Source organism: Bubalus bubalis, chromosome 11 (genome assembly GCF_019923935.1).
Source record: "Bubalus bubalis isolate 160015118507 breed Murrah chromosome 11, NDDB_SH_1, whole genome shotgun sequence".
NCBI classification, from domain to species: domain Eukaryota; kingdom Metazoa; phylum Chordata; class Mammalia; order Artiodactyla; family Bovidae; genus Bubalus; species Bubalus bubalis.
The window spans coordinates 96,423,002-96,442,577 of NC_059167.1; the positions used below are offsets into that span (position 1 = coordinate 96,423,002).

General features: G+C 42.7%; 1 long non-coding RNA gene across 2 annotated transcripts in view; it reads left to right on the forward strand.

Annotated features, from left to right (window-relative positions):
- LOC123328256 overlaps positions 1–18,280 on the forward strand; it is a 40,660-nt gene extending 22,380 nt beyond the window's left edge. For both annotated transcript variants that reach the window (XR_006543086.2, XR_006543087.2), the window contains 2 exons: positions 8,326–8,494; positions 17,781–18,280. This is a non-coding gene — a long non-coding RNA (uncharacterized LOC123328256). The remainder of the gene's footprint in view (positions 1–8,325; positions 8,495–17,780) is intronic.
- The last annotated feature ends 1,296 nt before the right edge of the window (positions 18,281–19,576 follow it).

Below are 19,576 nucleotides of genomic sequence, written 5' to 3' on the forward strand. Positions count from 1 at the left end.
AACCTACCTTCTATCTATCCACCTATCCATCCATCCATCCTTTTATCCATCATCTGTTCTTTTTCTTCCTGGTACAACAGATGAATTGTCCTCTCTCCTATCCCTGGCATTCTCTCCACATTCCATGCTAGCTCTCCACTTCTCTCTTCCACTCAATGATGGCTTTCTAGAAGTTGGCTCCACTCTTCACTCCCCATTGCATCATCAGAATTTCCCTTCTTGGACCAATCCCTCAACAAGTAGACATGCCGCTGTTTCTCCTATGAGTGAGTGAGTGAGTGAGTGAAAGTCACTGAGTCGTGTCTGACTCTTTGCGACTCCATGGACAATACAGTCCATGGAATTCTCCAGGCCAGAATACTGGAGTGGGTAGCCTTTCCCTTCTACAGGGGATCTTCCCAACCCAGGAATCGAACTGGGGTCTCCTGCATTGCAGGCAGATTCTTTGCCAACTGACCTATCAGGGAAGCCCATTTCTCCTATACTAACAGTAAGCTCTCTCAACCTCCACCAATATTTGTTCTAATTTTTTACTCTCCTTCAGAGCAAAACTCTTCAAAAAAGTGTCTGGATTCACAGTCTCCATTGCTTCTTTACCCATTCTTTTTTTTTTTTTAAAGCCTACTCCAGTCAGATTTTTCCCCCCAGCATTCTGCTTAAACTGCAACTGTTACACTTGTCAGATTGATAAATTCAATTTTTATCCTCCTTTACTTATCAGTAGAGTGATCATATACTAATTTACCTTCCAAAACAACACTTTTCAAAGTGACATGGTGCTATTTGATATCAGTATTTTTTATAACTTGTATAAAGTGGGGCCACCTCAGGGAAACCTCTACTACATATTTATTAATTTATCGCTAAATTCTTAGCTAGAGAGTACGTCACTTAGAGTCTCATATTTATGTCTGCCTTTTTATTAGGTTTCTTCTGTGCCCAGAATAGCTGTTGAGTATTAGGTGCCTGATTATTCAGGGAGAACATAGTAGGTTCTTAATGGAAGTTGAATAATCGGTGGTTGAATACATAACAACCTACCCTATGATGATTTTCAGTACAAGGGATCCAAATGATGTGGACTCACTGTGCATTCATGCCCCACTGACTGGAGGTTTTCTTCTGAGTGGAGTCACAGCCCTGGAGATACCTCATTGGTGGCATCGCTTCCAGTTCTTTACTTCATCATAGCCCTTTGGCCAGTTCCTTGAATAAGCTTCAGGGCATTTCTAGCCTGGCATTGACTTATTTGCTTTCTCTTCCCAGGATTAGAAGCATCATGTCAGAGGTCACCCAGTTCAGTTCAGTTCAGTCCAGTCGGTCAGTCATGTCTGACTCTTTGTGACCCCATGAATCACAGCACGCCAGGCCTCCCTGTCCATCACCAATGCCCGGAGTTTACCCAAACTCATGTCCATCGAGTTGGTGATGCCATCCAGCCATCTCATCCTCTGTCATCCCCTTCTCCTCCTGCCTCCAATCCCTCCCAGCATCAGAGTCTTTTCCAATGAGTCAGCTCTTCGCATCAGGTGGCCAAAGTATTGGAGTTTCAGTTTCAGCATCAGTCCTTCCAATGAACACCCAGGACTGATCTCCTTTAGGATGGACTGGCTGGATCTCCTTGCAGTCCAAGGGACTCTCAAGAGTCTTCTCCAACACCACAGTTCAAAAGCATCAATTCTTCGGAGCTCAGCTTTCTCCACAGTCCAACTCTCACATCCACACATGACCACTGGAAAAACAATAGCCTTGACTAGATGGACCTTTGTTGGCAAAGTAATGTCTCTGCTTTTGAATATGCTATCTAAGTTGGTCATAACTTTCCTTCCAAGGAGTAAGTGTCTTAATTTCATGGCTACAGTCACCATCTGCAGTGATTTTGGAGCCCCCCAAAATAAAGTCTGACATTGTTTCCACTGTTTCCCCATCTATCTGCCATGAAGTGATGGGACCAGATGCCATGATCTTAGTTTTCTGAATGTTGAGCTTTAAGCCAACTTTTTCACTCTCCTCTTTCACTTTCATCAAGAGGCCCTTTAGTTCCTCTTCACTTTCTGCCATAAGGGTGGTGTCATCTGCATATCTGAAGCTATTGATATTTCTCCCAGCAATCTTGATTCCAGCTTGTGTTTCTTCCAGTCCAGCGTTTCTCCTGATGTACTCTGCATGTAAGTTAAATAAGCAGGGTGACAATATACAGCCTTGACGTACTCCTTTTCCTATTTGGAACCAGTCTGTTGTTCCATGTCCAGTTCTAACAGTTGCTTCCTGACCTGCATATAGGTTTCTCAAGAGTCGGATCAGGTGGTCTGGTATTCCCATCTCTTTCAGAATTTTCCACAGTTTATTGTGATCCACACAGTCAAAGGCTTTGGCATAGTCAATAAAGCAGAAATAGATGTTTTTCTGGAACTCTCTTGCTTTTTCCATGATCCAGTGGATGTTGGCAATTTGATCTCTGGTTCCTCTGCCTTTTCTAAAACCAGCTTGAACATCTGGAAGTTCACGGTTCACATATTGCTGAAGCCTGGCTTGGAGTATTTTAAGCATTACTTTTCTAGTGTGTGAGATGAGTGCAACTATGCCATAGTTTGAACATTCTTTGGCATTGCCTTTCTTTGGGATTGGAATGAAAACTGACCTTTTCCAGTCCTGTGGCCACTGCTGAGTTTTCCAAATTTTCTGGCGTATTGAGTGCAGCACTTTCATAGCATCATCTTTCAGGATTTGAAAGAGCTCAACTGGAATTCCATCACCTCCACTAGCTTTGTTCATAGTGACGCTTTCTAAGGCCCCCTTGACTTCACATTCCAGAACGTCTGGCTCTAGGTGAGTGATCACACCATCACAATTATCTTGGTTGTGAAGATCTTTTCTGTAAAGTTCTTCTGTGTATTCTTGCCTAAGAGAGGACCATCTCCCCATTGTGAGAGGACCATCTCCCCATTGTGAGAGGACCATCTCCCCATTGTGCCAGTGAGCACTCCTGTATTGCTGGTAACTCGGAACTCTCATTTTCCCCCTGAGATAATCCTCTCTGGGTTTAGAGAAAGGGTAACTGCAAGAGATCAGGAGCAATTACCCCTCCCCAAAGAAAGGATGACAGGCACTCGCTGGGTGTTCTTTTAAAGCTTATTTTAAATTCTGAGCAGAACCTACTTATCCTTTCTTGTATGAGGTGAGACCATAACAACTCCGTGTTATCCAGCCAGAAGCAATGGAAAATTTCAGTAAAAGCTCTACCTTCATCATCATCGAGTCCACCAATTTATCCCAATATATTCACACACAGATATATGTTTACACAACATGTCTACCTAAATATATATATCCAACTATATGCAAAAAGATTATACATCATATGGATTTGTGTACCTCTGTATTTTTGTGTATTACATGCATATTTGAATTTACTCACCATATGTAGAGAGTACATTTTTTCCTCTCTTGGAACTCAAAGCAATTTGTCACAACTTTGCCAGTCTGATGCTTCTTAAGGAACAAGGATTGGCAAAGATTTTTAAGGAACCATTTGAAAAACATGTGACCTGACAGTTAAGTAGAGTGTTCTTAGAGTGTGCCTGACAAGGACAAAATTATGTCTAATTGCCACCCCCAGCATCCTTTCTAAGGAGGAGGGTGCAGCAGCCACTGAAGCCTCCTTGTTGACAAGTGTGGGTTGGCAGGTTGAAAGGCTGCCTCAGAGCAGGGGGATGTCAGCGAGCAGAGGAGCCCAGAGTCTGCGTGGCTGGTGACAGGTGGGCAAAGGCAAACCCTTCGTGGTGTTTGGGAAGGAGGTGTGCAAATGGGGATTTTATGAAGCCTTCTGTGGGGCACATAATCTCCTCACTACCTAATGTCTTCACTACAAAGTTTTCAGTGGTGTTTGGAGGCAAGTGGATTCTTCTAAGCAATACAAAGTACATCCAGTCCTTTTCAAAGTCCTCACAGTGGACAGCAGATATCTGGACCGTCTCTCATCAAATGCCCAACTTCTCCCCCATGGTCAGAGGATGCAACCATAGGGACAGGCATTAAGGTTGACCAGAAAGAGGAACATGGAAGTTGGACATTGAGGTTTTCATTACAAAGGGGGAAAGATAGGAAAATAAGAGACAGTGTGTGGGAAAGATTCTTGGAAAGCCTGAATGCCTCTTCTGGTCTTTGCTTTTGGGACCCACAAACAACCTTAGCTTTGTTGGCTCTGGTCCCAAAATTACAAAAGATGATGCACAGTTGATGAGTGAGGATTCAGTTCAATCCAGTCCAGTTATCAGAGCCATTTACAGGCCATGAGCTGAGGATCCCAACATGCAAATCCACATGAAAACTCGTTCTGCTTCCCTATTCATCAATAACATGAAAAAGCTGTTATGTGGTCTTGGTGGGCATGTAGTTCATCCTCTGCCTTCATTTCAAATAACAAAAAATGGGACTTTGGGAGGTTAAGTCACTCACTGAAGGTCACACAGCTGAAATCATCATCATCTTCATCATCACAGTCATTACCATCCTCAAATCACTGTTTGTGAATTACTCTATACCATACACTGCACACCTGGCCTTTCCTATGGAACAGGAAACGAGAGAAGCACAGGCGCCACAGTGAAGACCCAGCACAGTCAAAAAAGCAGACCCAAGACTCAAACTCAACTCGCATCACTCCAAGCAGTATACTTCTTCCTCTTCTCTCCCGCCTCCATCCCTCTGCCAGGCCACAGTAAAGCTAACTTGGGATTCTGGAGAAAAGTTCTGACACGTAAGATTGATGGTGATTCCTGAGAAATCAAAAAGGAGATTGCTCCTTCACTAACCTAGGAAGAAGCAGATGAGATTAGGAAGCAGAAAATCTTGCTAGCAACCCCTTATTTATCTAATACTAACATATACATGTGTTTTTTCAAGTTCATTGTGTTCTTTATTCCTCTGTAGCTTGGCCTGAGACCCAGGACTTTGGTCTTTTATCAGAGAAAAGGGAAAGGAATGGGACTGGGGTGGAAAAGTGTGTATTCAATGGGGATTTCTGATTCTAGAATGAAAATAATGTAGGTCATGCTTGTCTAGTTTTAGTAATAAAGGCAGCACGAGTAGATTCTCACTCTAGGAAGTGAGAGCTCGTCAGGCAGATGTCTACTGGGTCATTATGCTTGACTCTAATGGCAATTGTCTAAAGTGAAAGATTTATATACAGATATCACCAGATCACACAACCATACTAACAATTATAAGTATTTTACATTTAATAGGAGATAGGTTCAACACATAGGAAGGAGGAAAGAGGTAGTTAAAAAGCAATGATAAAAGTACAAAAAATACTTAGCAGTAGAAAAAGAAAGAACCACAACGGTGCTTCCTAGTTATTATATTAGCAGTTTCCTTAGTACGTCATGGCTTTGCTTCTTCCTTTGGACCAGAACCGTGTGAGTATTCCAGGTACAACGCATTCTGGAAGGAGAAAGAAGGAAAGCCTCCCTGTCTCTCAACTTCCTTCCTGCACTTTCATTTTTCTGTGAAATTGACCCGCTTATCACCTAGAAGTGTGGTTTCTTGCTGAGAAGCTTCAGGGATCTCAGGCGGGCAACCTTCAGTCAGCACAGGGAAGCCCTCCTGCTCTTTCTCTCTCTGGATCTTTGATGTGGGAATCTGGAAGAGCGAGCCTTTGAAACTCTGGTGTCCAGCATGCCCCTTCCTCAGGATCACATGTAGGGTCACAGTAGTGGTGGTAGTTGTGTCTGCTGGTTTCCGAGGGGCCCTGAGCAAGACACCTTGATCTTAGGTCTTACTAGGGAACAGCAGCCCATTTAACCCCCACAGTAGATCTGTGAGATGCGGAGTTTTGTAATCTTCAATTTCTCTTCTAATGCCTGAAATCTCTTCCTGAGACTATTCTAAGAATGAATCCTCTCTTAGGTCTTTCCTTAAAAGACACCTACTAGAAGAGAATTTTCCAGAACGTCCTCTCTGTGCTGGCCTCAATCCAGTCAGATTTCTTTCCTATATGGATCATCGCCACGAGGAATTATTTGGTTTGTACTTGTTTTCTTGTTTAGTGCCTCTAAATCCTACTGACTGCAAGTCTCTGGGGAGCAGGGACCTTCTTTAGCTTTCCTCGGTGCCCATCATCATTCCTGACCTGTAATAGAAACTTGGTAAATGCAGAGCAGGATGAGGCCCAGAGTGGCTGCGTAGCTTACCAAAGGCCACACAGCTGGTAAGAGGCTGATCTGGAGTCAGATCAGACGGATTCCAGAACCTGGGTGTTTTTCCCGTACTTTAGCACAGCTAGGAGTATGCAATAACTACATAACTCTTCAATTCAGTCACTCAGTCGTGTCTGACTCTTTGAGACCTCATGGACTGCAGCACGCCAGGCCTCCCTGTCCATCACCAGCTCCTGAAGCTTGCTCAAACTCATGTCCATCAAGTCGGTGAGGCCATCCAACTATCTCATCCTCTGTCATCCCCTTGTCCTCCTGCCCTCAATCTTTCCCAGCATCAGGGTCTTTTCCTGTGAGTCAGTTCTTTGCATCAGGTGGCCAAAGTATGGAGTTTCAGCTTCGGCATCAGTCCTTCCAATGAATATTCAGGACAGATTTCCTTTAGGATGGACTGGTTGGATCTCCTTGCAGCCCAAGGGACTCTCAAGAGTCTTCTCCAATAACACAGTTCAAAAGCATCAATTCTTCAGTGCTCAGCCTTCTTTATAGTCCAACTCTCACATCCATACATGACTACTGGAAAAACCATAGCTTTGACTAGATGGACCTTTGTTGGCAAAGTAATGTCTCTGCTTTTTAATATGCTGTCTAGGTTGGTTATAGCTTTTCTTCCAAGGAGCAAGTGTCTTTTAATTTCATAGCTGCAGTCACCATCTGCAGTGATTTTGAGACCCAAGAAAATAAAGTCTGTCACTGTTTCCATTGTTTCCCCATCTATTTGCCATGGAGTGATGGGACAGGATGCCATGATCTTAGTTTTTTGAACAACGTAACCCTTATTGAACTCATTAATTTTATTTCTTAAAACCCATCTCCCCTGTCCCCAGCCTGGCTAGGATCAGAAAGCAGAGTTTAAGTTTACAACTCTCACTTAGGAAAAAGAATCTGATTTAGGGCAATAACGAGTCATGATACCACTGAGTTTTGCTAAATTAACTGGTGCAAGCCTTGTCTCCCATGGCACTGTGTTGAAACCTTGGGGCGTTTATCCTAAGACACTCAAGTAGATGCAGGAATAATAAAGGCTGAAGGGCGTAGCTACTCACAGGGAAAGCAGAAGGCGAGTGACGCCAGCTACGAAAGATATACTTCACCAGGAGGAAAGAAGTTAAAACCAATTCAGCATTAATATCTACAAGCTCAGCCATTTCTTTTGCTTTCATTGTAAACACAGTCTAAACATATTAAAGGCAGTTTTGATGTGAAGAAATAGCCTTGAACAATGCTGACCCTACTATTTTTATTGTTGGGATCTTCTCTGGTCAAATGTATACATTGATTGTAGGGAACACTCCATGTTAGATCCTGTTTTCATTAATGTTTATCATCAATATATACTTCCTTGTGGCTAAAATAGGGCTTCCCAGGCGCTAGTGGTAAAGAACCTGCCTGCCAATTCAGGAGACTAAGAGACAAGAGTTGATCTTTGGGTTGGCAAGATCCCCAGGAGAAGGACGTGGAAACCCACTTCAGTATTCTTGCCTGGAGAATTCCATGGATGGAGGAGGCTGGTGGGCTGCAGTCCATAGGGTCACAGAGTCAGACACTCCTGAAGCGACTTAGCACAATAGCTGAGCAGCTGAAACTAACACAATGATATAAAGAAACAGTACTCTAGGGACATATGCTATTCTCAATAAGTACTTGTTAAACACATGAATTTAGGAGAATTTCAATGGGAAAACAATTCCCTCGATTCCTGACTTGTAACTTAACCAGAGTTTGAGCAGCAGAAATTAAAACAAAAAGTAGAAGGAAGAACTCTAAACCAGAGACGTTTTTCTTGTGTTGCTGTTCCCTTTCTGAGACTCAGTTCAGAACTCCATGTAAGGTCACCGTGAAAGTAAAAGTGAAAGTTGCTCAGTCGTGTCCGACTCCTTGTGAACTCATGGACTATCCAGTTCGTGGAATTCTCCAGGCCATTATACAGGAGTGGGTAGCCTTTCCCTTCTCCAGGGGATCTTCCCAACCCAGGGATTGAACCCAGGTCTCCCACATTGCAGGCAGATTCTTCACCAGCTGAGCCACAAGGGAAGCCCAAGGATACTGGAGTGGGCAACTTTGGTCAGTATTGTTGAACTTGTCAATCTTGTCTCAAATTCCATAGAAAGAAGAGCGCTCAGACAAGATGCGGTGGTCAATGTGTGTCTCCTGCTGGAAACGGCATGGCTCTAATTACTGCAGTTTCTCCAGAACTGAAGACGTGCTTTCATTAATTCAGCCAGACTGGGTGCTTCTCTTGCCTGACCAAGTTGGCTCAGGCTTTCAAAGAAAAGGTGACATTATCTTTTCTCAGAAAATGCTCATTGCCCTGGCTGCATGGTGTTTTAGCTCTGCTTTGAAATCAGATTCTCTACCCTTGACCTTCTCCATTCTCTGAGCCCCCTGAGCTGGTAATGGCTTTGACCTAGTGTGCACTAGCTTTGTGAAGTCTTTTGGGACCAAGTATGTGTACATACTTGGTCTATCTGTAGAAAGCAACAGGTTAGCAGCTGGTTACTATCTGAGTGAAGAAAAACTCATTAGGATCTAAGATAACATTATCTTTTGCTGCAAAAACTGGGCTCAAGGACTGACTTTCTCATCAACTCTTTGGGCAGCATAGAAAATTAAATTAACCTGACTTGGAAAATAATAATAATTATAAATATAATTATAAATTGATTATAACTATAGATTATAAAAATAAATATAACTATAAAAATAAGGCATATATTTTGAACATGGCAGACAGAATCATGGCTGCTCAGAGCTGTCCTTGTCCTAATTTCTAGAATATGTGAGTATATTTGGTTACAGGGAAAGAGGATACTAAGGTTGCTGGTCATCTGACTTTAAAAGAAGGAGATTGTCCTGGATTATCCATATGGGCCCAAAATAATTAGAAGGATCCTTAAAAGTGGAGGATGGAAGTAGAAGAGACCAGAATACATCTCTGAACAAGACCTGGGAGCTTTTGCGAAGCTCAGGCCCCACCCCAGACACAGTGAATGATAATCTGCACTGGGGCAGGATCCCTGGGTCCTGAGAGAAGAGCTCCTCCAAATTCTGGTCAATGATGGTTGACCAGATCTCATTTTTCCAGAGAAGCCAGGAAAACAGGATTTTTTTGTGAAATGTCTTCATTTTTTAATCCTTTATAAGATCAGCACAAAATTTGGCCTACGGGCTACCACCTTGCAACCCCTGCTCTATCTACTTCACTCTGCTTCTCTGAAAGACTTGGGATTCTGGTCCTGGTTTGAGCATTGGTGAGATGGTAATATTGAAGAAATCACTTCTTCTTTGTCATTTCCAGCTCCCTCATCTGCAAAATGAGGGCGGATAATGACACCCATTGTTCTATCTCTCATGAATGTTGGAGGCAGTAGGTTTAATACATTCTTCTCAGAGGCAAACTCAGGTGCTTATTTCAATCATTTTTATTGTAGAGTTAGTGAAATAAGCATTAGCATCAAATACCTTCGGCCTATAGTGCTATGGATTTCTAAAATTTGCAACAAAATGGAAATAAATCCATGAACCCCAATATAATTTAAATTAATGAAATTAATGTTTACAGGTTAATATGACAGACAGATGATGCTTTGCTGATTGCATTGGCTGATGGACCTTTGGGTCCACTATGCTTAGGCTGTGTGAGTCATATGGGGTACCCTGGTTCTCACATCTTTGTTTCTATTTATATCACTGCGATTTTATTCATAAGGAGGCCACGTCATCATTCGGTCCTCATATGTCACACTGACATCTGAGAATGTGATGTTGGACTATGTTCCATGGATTCAACACATTCTACACCGTAAAGCAAGCACAGGCACTGGAATCCCACAGCTGTCTTCCACTCTACACTGGTCAGCCCTGCATCCCCGAGCCAGCTCGCATGCTTACATTAATTTTAAACAGACTATCAACAAAATGAAAACAAAATTTGGAATCCTTGTTGACATCCTAGGACCCTCCAAAGACAACTGTGGATGCCCTAGGATTCACAACCCAGTTTAAGGAACAGCAGGGCTGGGGAGAAAAGTCAAGCCTCAGCATATGGCTGGCCCAGGCTTGGATCCCCGCCCCACCCAGAGCAGTGGGCGGTGCTCTGCCCACTGCATCATCTCAGGCAAGTTCCCCCCACCATGGAACGTGCGTCTCTCATTTGTAAAAGGAGGACAGCAGCAATACCTACGTGGCTGAGTTCTTGTTAAGACCAGATGTGCAGTTATCGAAAGGGCCAGGACCCAGGCCACAGTGGCCTCTATTACGGTGAGCATCACACGCAGTGATGAAAGTGGAAGTGTTTTGAAGACTGTAAATGGTTTACATGCTAGCGTCTGTCATTATATCAAGAGGCTGGTTAGGAACTAGTATGAGCTTTAAGTACGACCTCCTTCTGGAGATTTGCCTTTCAAACAGATATATGTGTGAAAGCTGAAGCGATAGAGCGTGTAGGAAAATTTTGGTGTGGCTAACTGGTATGGTAGGGATATTTTCAACTTGGAGGAGCCTTTGCAAGTATACTATGCAACTGGCTCAGGAGACAGATAGTCTTAGGTTATACTTTGGTTTCCAGGGTGGAATGCTAGTGGTAAAGAATCCTCTGCCTGCCAACGTAGGAAGTGCAAGAGACGCAGGTTTGACCCCTGGGTCAGGAAGATTCCCTGAGAAGGAAATGGCAACCCCCTCCAGTATCCTCGCCTGGAGAATCCCATGGACAGAGGAGCCTGGCGGGCTACAGTCCATGGGATCGCGAAGGGTCGGACATGATTGAGCACAGCACAAGGTGGGAGGGCATATTTGATGAACAGCTTCTCCTTTCTAAAGAAAGTTGCATTTACCAGTATGAATTCTGAGTTCTTTGCTCACTGAGTAGAGGAGAATGTCAGTTCTGTAGTCCCCATTTTTAGTAAGTGTTTCTTTCATTGAAAGCCAAGTCCTAAGTAATTTACACCCACCCCCGGAAAATATCATTGTTGCCAGCTGTCCCTTCATTCCAGGAGTGGTTTTATGGAGAAATAAAAGTGCTCGTGGAATCTCAAGTATCTCCATTGTGGTACCTTTTTACCTCTTTGATTGCAGTGTCCATAAATATGAACTCATAATGTCCATAAGTATGTGAGCCACATCCGTGCCCTTGGCACACAGTGGCTGAGGCCTGCTATCTTGGTCTAGGTCAGCTTCTCCATTTCTCCCAGTGAGAGCAAGTGGCTGTGCGCACACGAGGACCACCTGTCCTGCTCTGCCTGACTGATTTCCTCTCTGCTTCTTGGCTCCATCTCTTATGCTTGAGAGTTTAACCAGGACTCTCCTGGCCCTTGACTCCAGGCCTCATATTTATGGCACTAGTTTCAGAAAAAGGTACTTGCAAGGCTGGAGGAAGCACACGTGGGGGCCAGGACTGCACCTTGGCATCTTCAGGATCTGGTCCAGTCCAGACCAGGAACTTAGCCAATTGCTTGGGGTGGTTGTAGCAAAAGTGGCCCAGAGCTGGCACCCAGCTATGAAACGAAGGTCAGCTCTTTTGTCACTTGACAGAGAGGAAACAAGATTGTAACAATGCTTTCTTGCCAGCAGCTATCACCCATTCTCTGTGCTAACTCTAACATGGAGGTCATAAGAAAGAGAGTTTTAATGGACTAGCAATTACTACAAATGATGACTCTGAAATGTTATCTTATAAATTTTACCAAAACAATGTGCCAAGGAGCATAGGCCTGTAAATGCAGGTTATTAGAGTCACCTTCTACTATGTTTCTTTGTCAGTTGCTAACAAATTGTGCCATGTGTACTCACTATTCTTTACTTGTTTACTCAGTCCTTCTTTTATGCATTCATTCATTCATTCAGCAAACTGTTATTAGCATCTAATAAGTCTAAGACTTTTGGATTCAGTCCAAGAGTCTTACTGGAATGAATCCAATAAGTCCTTGGATTCAGTTCAGTTCAGTTGCTCAGTTGTGTCCAACTCTTTCCAACCCCATGAACCACAGCATGCCAGGCCTCCCTGTCCATCACCAACTCCTGGAGTCCACCCAAACCCATGCCCATTGGCCATCCAACCACCTCATCCTCTGTCGTCCCCTTCTCCTCCTGCCCTCAATCTTTCCCAGCACCAGGGTCTTTTCAAATGAGTCAGCTCTTTGCATCAGGTGGCCAAAGTATTGCAGTTTCAGGTTCAACATCAGTCCTTCCAGTGAACACCCAGGACTGATCTCCTTTAGGATAAACTGGTTGGATCTCCTTGCAGTCCAAGGGACTCTCAAGAGTCTTCTCCAACACCACAGTTCAAAAGCATCAATTCTTTGGTGCTCAGCCTTCTTTATAGTTCAACTTTCACATCCATACATGACCATTAAAAAAACCATAGCCTTGACTAGATGGACCTTTGTTGACAAAGTAATGACTCTGCTTTTTAATATGCTATCTAGGTTGGTCATAACTTTCCTTCCCAGGAGTAAGCGTCTTAATTTCATGGCTGCAATCACCATCTGCAGTGATCTTGGAGCCCAAAAAAATAAAGTCTGACACTGTTTCTCCACTGTTTCCCCATCTATTTGCCATGAAGTGATGGGACTGGATGCCATGATCTTCGTTTTCTGAATGTTGAGCTTTAAGCCAACTTTTTCACTTTCCTCTTTCACTTTCATCAAGAGGCTTTTTAGTTCCTCTTCACTTTCTGCCATAAGGGTGGTGTCATCTGCATATCTGAGGTTATTGATATTTCTGCCAGCAATCTTGATTCCAGCTTGTGCTTCTTCCAGCCCAGCGTTTCTCATGATGTACTCTGCATATAAGTTGCATGGTAACAATATACAGCCTTGATGAACTCCTTTTCCTATTTGGAACCAGTCTGTTGTTCCATGTCCAGTTCTAACTGTTGCTTCCTGACCTGCATACAGGTTTCTCAAAAGGCAGGTCAGGTGGTCTGGTATTCCCATCTCTTGAAGAGTTTTCCACAGTTTATTGTGATCCACAGTCAAAGGCTTGGCATAGTCAATAAAGCAGAAATAGATGCTTTTCTGGAACTCTCTTGCTTTTTCCATGATCCAGTGGATGTTGGCAATTTGATCTCTGGTTCCTCTGCCTTTTCTAAAACCAGCTTGAACATCTGGAAGTTCATGGTTCATGTATTGCTGAAGCCTGGCTTGGAGAATTTTAAGCATTACTTTACTAGTATGTGAGATGAGTGTAATCGTGTGGTAGTTTGAGCATACTTTGGATTACAGTGGTGAATTATAGTCCAAAAAGCAATCAATACTATTATAGTATGAGTAAAAATAAGAGGGAGTTTGGGTCTTGAGTATCAGGGGACCAGACAACTTTTATTCTCAGGATAGGTTGGCCTGGTGACTTTGGTTGTGGTAAGACGTGCACAGAGTGGGGATACATTGGGAGGTGGAATTGATAAGCCACATAGGCTGAAAAACTTCTACGGGATCTGCCTGACTTACTAGGTACTAACTGCCTTCAGGGACGTATTGCCTCAGCAATAAATAAAATATGATAAGGGAGGGTCAGGGGAGACTTTCAGTGTTCCAGGGACCCTGATTAATAACATCACTATAAATTCATTTGCTCTTCCTCCCTCGTTCTGTCCCAGCTCCTTTCTTCATTCATTTCCACCAACATTTAATGAGCATAAGCTACATCTTAGGTGGGGCTTCCCTGGTGGCTTAGTGGTAAAAAAAACCCACCTGCTAACGTAGTAGACATAGGTTCCATCCCTAGATTGGGAAGATTCCCTGGAGAAGGAAATGACAACCCGCTCCAGTATTCTTGCCTGGAAAAGCCTTGGACAGAGGAGCCTGGTGGGCTGCAGTCACAAAAGCCAGACATGACTTAGTGACTAAACAACATATATGTATATATGTACACACACTACATTTTCTTTATCCATTCATCAGCTGACACTTAGTTTGTTTTCGTATCTGTGCTATTATAAATTATGCTACTGTGAACACTGGGGTGCATGTTTCTTTTTGAATTAGTGTTTTTGTTTTCTTCAGAAAAATACCCAGAAGTGGAATTTCTGGATCATTTGGTAGTTCTAGTTTTAATTTTTTGAGGAACCACCACACTATTTTCCATAGCGGCTGCATTCAGTTACATTCCTACCAACAGTAAACTAGGATTCTCTTTTCTCCACATTCTCACCAACAATTTGTTATTTGTTGTCTTTTTATAATAGCCACTCTGACAGAGGTGATAGCTCATGTTCTTCATTCCAAATTTCCAGTTGATATAATTTTCCTTTTCCCTGAATAACATTTCTTGTTGAAATATTTAGGCTAGTAATGCTTGTAAGAGAAATTATTTCTTCAAGAATTTTATCTTTATTGTCAGTTGTAATAATACGATAACGATGCTTTTCTTTGCTAATTTTGCTTGGTGTTCTAGTTGCTTGGACTTGTGGGTTTTTTAATTGGGAAACATTTGGCCAGTATTTCTTCAAATATTTTTTTCTGTCCCTTCCACCCCCTGTCTTGCCATGCACATCCTTTTGGAACCCCATTTATGAGCACATTAGACCACTTGGCATTGCCAAATGTTTTCTAATATGTGAAAACCAATTTTTAATATATTTTATTTGTTTTTCTAGTTGTTTAAGGTGGGAATATAGATTCTCTCCCTGTTACTCCATCACAGCCAGACGCATATTGCCTTATCTCCATTTTTGAAAGAGTATTTTCCTCTAGGAATGGAATTCCTGGATGATTGTTCTTTTTCTCCTTTGCCCCTTTAAAGATGTCTTCTGACTTGCACAATTTCTGATAAAAATCTTGCTATAATTCATATCTTTGATACTCTGTACTTAGTGTAATTTTTCTCAGCTGCCTTCAAGATTTCCTTTTTATCTTTGGTTTTCACTAGTTTGAATATGTCATGTGTAGGCATTTGGGAAGGATTTGGGTAGGAGGAGTATTTATTCTGCTACAGTTCTTTAGGATTTTTGGATACATGATAGATGTCGTTGGACAATTCTCAATCATCTTTTCATATATTTATTCTACTCTATTTTTCTTTCTTCTCCTTTTGAAATTCCAATTATACTCAGATTCATCTAGACATAGCCTGACTAGGAATATCTTAGGAAAGGACTCAGGACAGGAAACCCATTCTTAAAATAGTCTATTATGTTTACAGAAAAAGAGGATCAGGGAATATCTAGGTGACCATGTTATAATGGGACTTTCCTTGTTGAAGAAATGATCTTTATGGAAAAGGGGATCCTCTTTGGCCGAATGACTGGAAATCAGCCTTTTTTTTTTCTTTCACTAAGTAAATTCAGTACTGATGGCTCAGTATTATTAACTAAGCTATTCACAGGAGGACAAGATTAAAATCTTCCAGGTCATCTATGTTATCTCCTTTTACACTACATATCATTTTTACAACTTAACTATGTACTTGAGAGTCCCTTGGACTGCAAGGAGATCCAACCAGTCCATTCTAAAGGAGATCAATCCTGGGTGTTCATTGGAAGGAATGATGCTGAAGCTGAAACTCCAGTACTTTGGCCACCTCATGCGAAGAGTTGACTCGTTGGAAAAGATTCTGATGCTGGGAGGGATTGGGGGCAGGAGGAGAAGGGGACGACAGAGGATGAGATGGTTGGATGGCATCATCGACTCGATGGACGTGAGTTTGAGTGAACTCTGGGAGTTGGTGATGGACAGGAAGGCCTGGTGTGCTGCAATCCATGGGGTTGCAAAGAGTCAGACACGACTGAGCAACTGGACTGAACTGAGCTGATATACTTACAGAACATTCTATGTAGTTAATATAGAGTCACCTCATTATCTTTCCAAGGCTGCATTGTGTGCTATTGAATAGAGGTAAGCTAATTTATCCAACCTATCCTGATTGACATTTAGAATGTTTTCAACCTATTGCTGGTACATCAAATGTCTCAATTAACATTTTTGAACCTATATATTCTGTATGTTTAGGCAAGAATAGTTGGAAGCTTTTGTTGTCGTTATTGTAATTTTTTCTTTTTTTCAGAATCCAGTTATACCTGACCGAGTCCATTATGTCCCTTAATTCACAGCATGGCATTATGTCCACATTTATTTTAAAATTTTTATTACTTTTCACTTATCACCATTTTCGTTGCCGTTATTTTTACCACAGGCGTCGACTCTCTTGTGTATCACGTGTATCCTTTCTACCCACTTTTCATTTCTATCATTGGTATCTCCAAATATTTAATGTTCTTTGGGGGTATATTTATATTTAGTTTATGCTTTAAATTAATTCCTTCTCTAATTTTAAATACATTATATTTTTGGAATCATTCCACATTGCTCTGTGTATATCCAGCTCACTTATACTGACCACTGTATAGAATTCAAACATATGCTACCTATAACCACATTGCTTTGTGCATATCCAGCTCACTTATACTGACCACTGTATAGAATTCAAACCTATGCTACCTATAGTGGTAGGAAGACTTCTGGCAGCAGAAGGTATACTCGGAGTGAGTATACTTTCACATTTTGGAGAGGTTGTGCTGAGGTTTTTTTAAATGGTTGTACTACTTTTCAGTGACAACAGTGTAAGAGTGTTTCTGTCTGCCTCCATCGTTAGCAACAAGAGGAACCATCAGATGTTTTAGCTTTTGCTAGTTTGCTAAATGAAAATGACATTTTGTTGTCTTTTCAGTTTGCATTTACATAACGATCACGGGACATGGACATACATTCCTGTTTGCCAGTCACTTGTATTTCTTTTTTATTATAAAAGAAATATAATGTCTTGTTCCAACATATAGCCTTCTAATGTTCTCAGCTTAACAGTACAAAAATATGAGAATTTCCAACTTGACACTTAGGTGATGATGAAATCTGAAGTCATCAGTGGGTGTTAGTGATTTATCTGCTTTAGAAAGGCTGCAACTTGCTCAGTGATGTTGAGCAAGCTGAAAACTTACGTGCATCATGGTTCCTGGGGCTGATAAAATAATTGTTTGGTGGGCTGCATGGTTGAATTGTAGTCTATGGGCATGAAATTAAGTTAACCAGTGTGTTTAACCAAAAGTCACTGAGGTTCTATTTTAGCTTAATTGTGATGTGGACTGGCAGCGCCTCATTTCAAAACTCACAGGCATGTCCACTTCCTGTTCACCAGGCACATTTAATTTTTTGTCTTGGAGCTTTGTGGAGAATGAGACACAAGACATGTCAAGGCACATCTGGTTCACTGGAAGGATTTCTCTCAGCTTCGCCACCCCCCTCTACTGCCAGACTTCTCCCCACCTTTGGAAGCAGAGCCTCTTCCTTATAGGACAGGCCTCAGGCTTCCTTCCCCTGTTGGCAGTTCCTGTTGATTAGACCTCATACTCCATTAAGGCGCCACCTCCTTCACTGACAAGTTGGCAGTTGCCTGATGTGACATCATCAAGAGTCCTTAAAACAGGCAAGGGAGGTGAGAGAGGGGGCAGCGTCGGGGGAGGCCAAGGGAGGGCAGGCCCATCACTGTCGCGTAGCGCCTGTTATGAAGAGATTGGAGTAGATCCTCATTCTTCACGGGACCTGATGTTCTGTCCTGTTGGTCTCTTGGCAGAGCTGGATCGGGCTTCACCCTACGGGCAGACCCTGGAGCCAGAACAGGACCTGCTTAGCCTCAGTGGCCATGGTTAGCATAACGAGGGGAAAGCTGGCCATATAATTCACTGCTCTGCTGAGTACCTGGATGGAACAGGGTGTGCAAGTTTGGGGTGCAGCTGGTAATCCTGGAGGGAGAGAAGAAGTCATGTATCTGGGGCCTTGTTGGGAGAACACAAAGAGAAAAATACTTGGTGGGCCAAGGCTGGGAAGGGTCTTTGGAGAAGAGAATGTGTATTGGGATTTGAAGTCAGCAGTGGTGTGTGAGCTGAGGTAAATGTCCTTCTCCCACTCTCTATTAAACCCTCAATAAGGTCACACGCTCAGGAATGTGTGTGTGAGAGAGACTGTGGGAAGAACCAGAGTGGTCATAATAATGGTCAGAATGGTATTTGGTGGGGGAAGCATCCGATATGTGCCAGGAACTATGCATTTTATGGATAATCCCATGTAATCTACACAATGTTCCCATAAGATATTTTTATCCCCAGTGTACTCATACTTTTATATTATGACAATACTACTCTTGCAATAGCCCTAATAAATTGTTTTTTCCTCGCTTCAGTTCAGTTCAGTTCAGTCGCTCAGTCGTGTCTGACTCTTTGCGACCCCACGAACCACAGCATGCCAGGCCTCCCCGTCTATCACCAGCTCCTGGAGTTCACCCAAACCTATGTCCATCGAGTCCGTGATGCCATCCAACCACCTCATCCTCTGTCTTCCCCTCCTCCTCCTGCCCTCAATTTTCCCCAGCATCAGGGTCTTTTCAAATGAGTCAGCTCTTTGCATCAGATGGCCAAAGTATTGGACTTTCAGCTTCAATATCAGTCCTTCCAATGAATACCCAGGACTGATCTCCTTTAGGATGGACTGGTTGGATCTCCTTGCAGCCAGGACTAATTTATTTTGCAAAGAACAGTAACCTATTCAACTTATCTAAGAAAAGGTGGCTTCTCAGTAGGTTACAAGGGAGTATCATGAAAAACAAAAGCAGGATATTGAGTTGGGTGTCATGAGAAGTAGAAAGGCATTGGGCCACTTCTTCCTTTCAATTATTGGGATGTATGATTTCTCTGATAATCTGTTTCTTCTCCAGTCTTTCTCTGAAGATGAGTTTCCAATTATCAACTTTCCAGCTTGTACCTTGCTGAAAATGTATCCTAAGTCCCAGGCTGTCAACTGCAGGCTTATCAACACCATCCGCCCCTCCCCACCCCCAGGCTTATCAACACCCCTCCACCCCCACCCCCATACCTCCCAACTCCCACCCCCACCCCCATTGCACCCCCACCTGGAGATTTTGTGTCTCTGGTTCTAGTTCTAATAGCAAAGAATATGATAGACTTATCAAGGGTCAGGTGGCTACAACTCAACATCTATGGCCAGAAGTGAGTCCTTTGGGATGGCATTGTTCCAGCTGGAGCTAAAGGGATGCCCCCATGATATGTCTTATACAATGTCCATGGACAGAAGGCGAGCCAGAGGCTCAGAGATGGAAACACTTCGACTCTGAGGAATAGGTGATAGAGTAGTTAATCAAGGGCTCTGACAGTGAGGACCAGTGGTAAAGATCTGTCTGTGGATACTTCATGTTTATTATCTAGCTGTCTCCCACTTCACTTTTGGGTGATGGCCTTGGATGATGTGATGGATGTTATTTGTTTAGAAACAAATAATCCTAGAATTTTACGTTGCTGCTGCTAAATCACTTCAGTTGTGTCCGACTCTGTGCGACCCCATAGATGGCAGCCTACC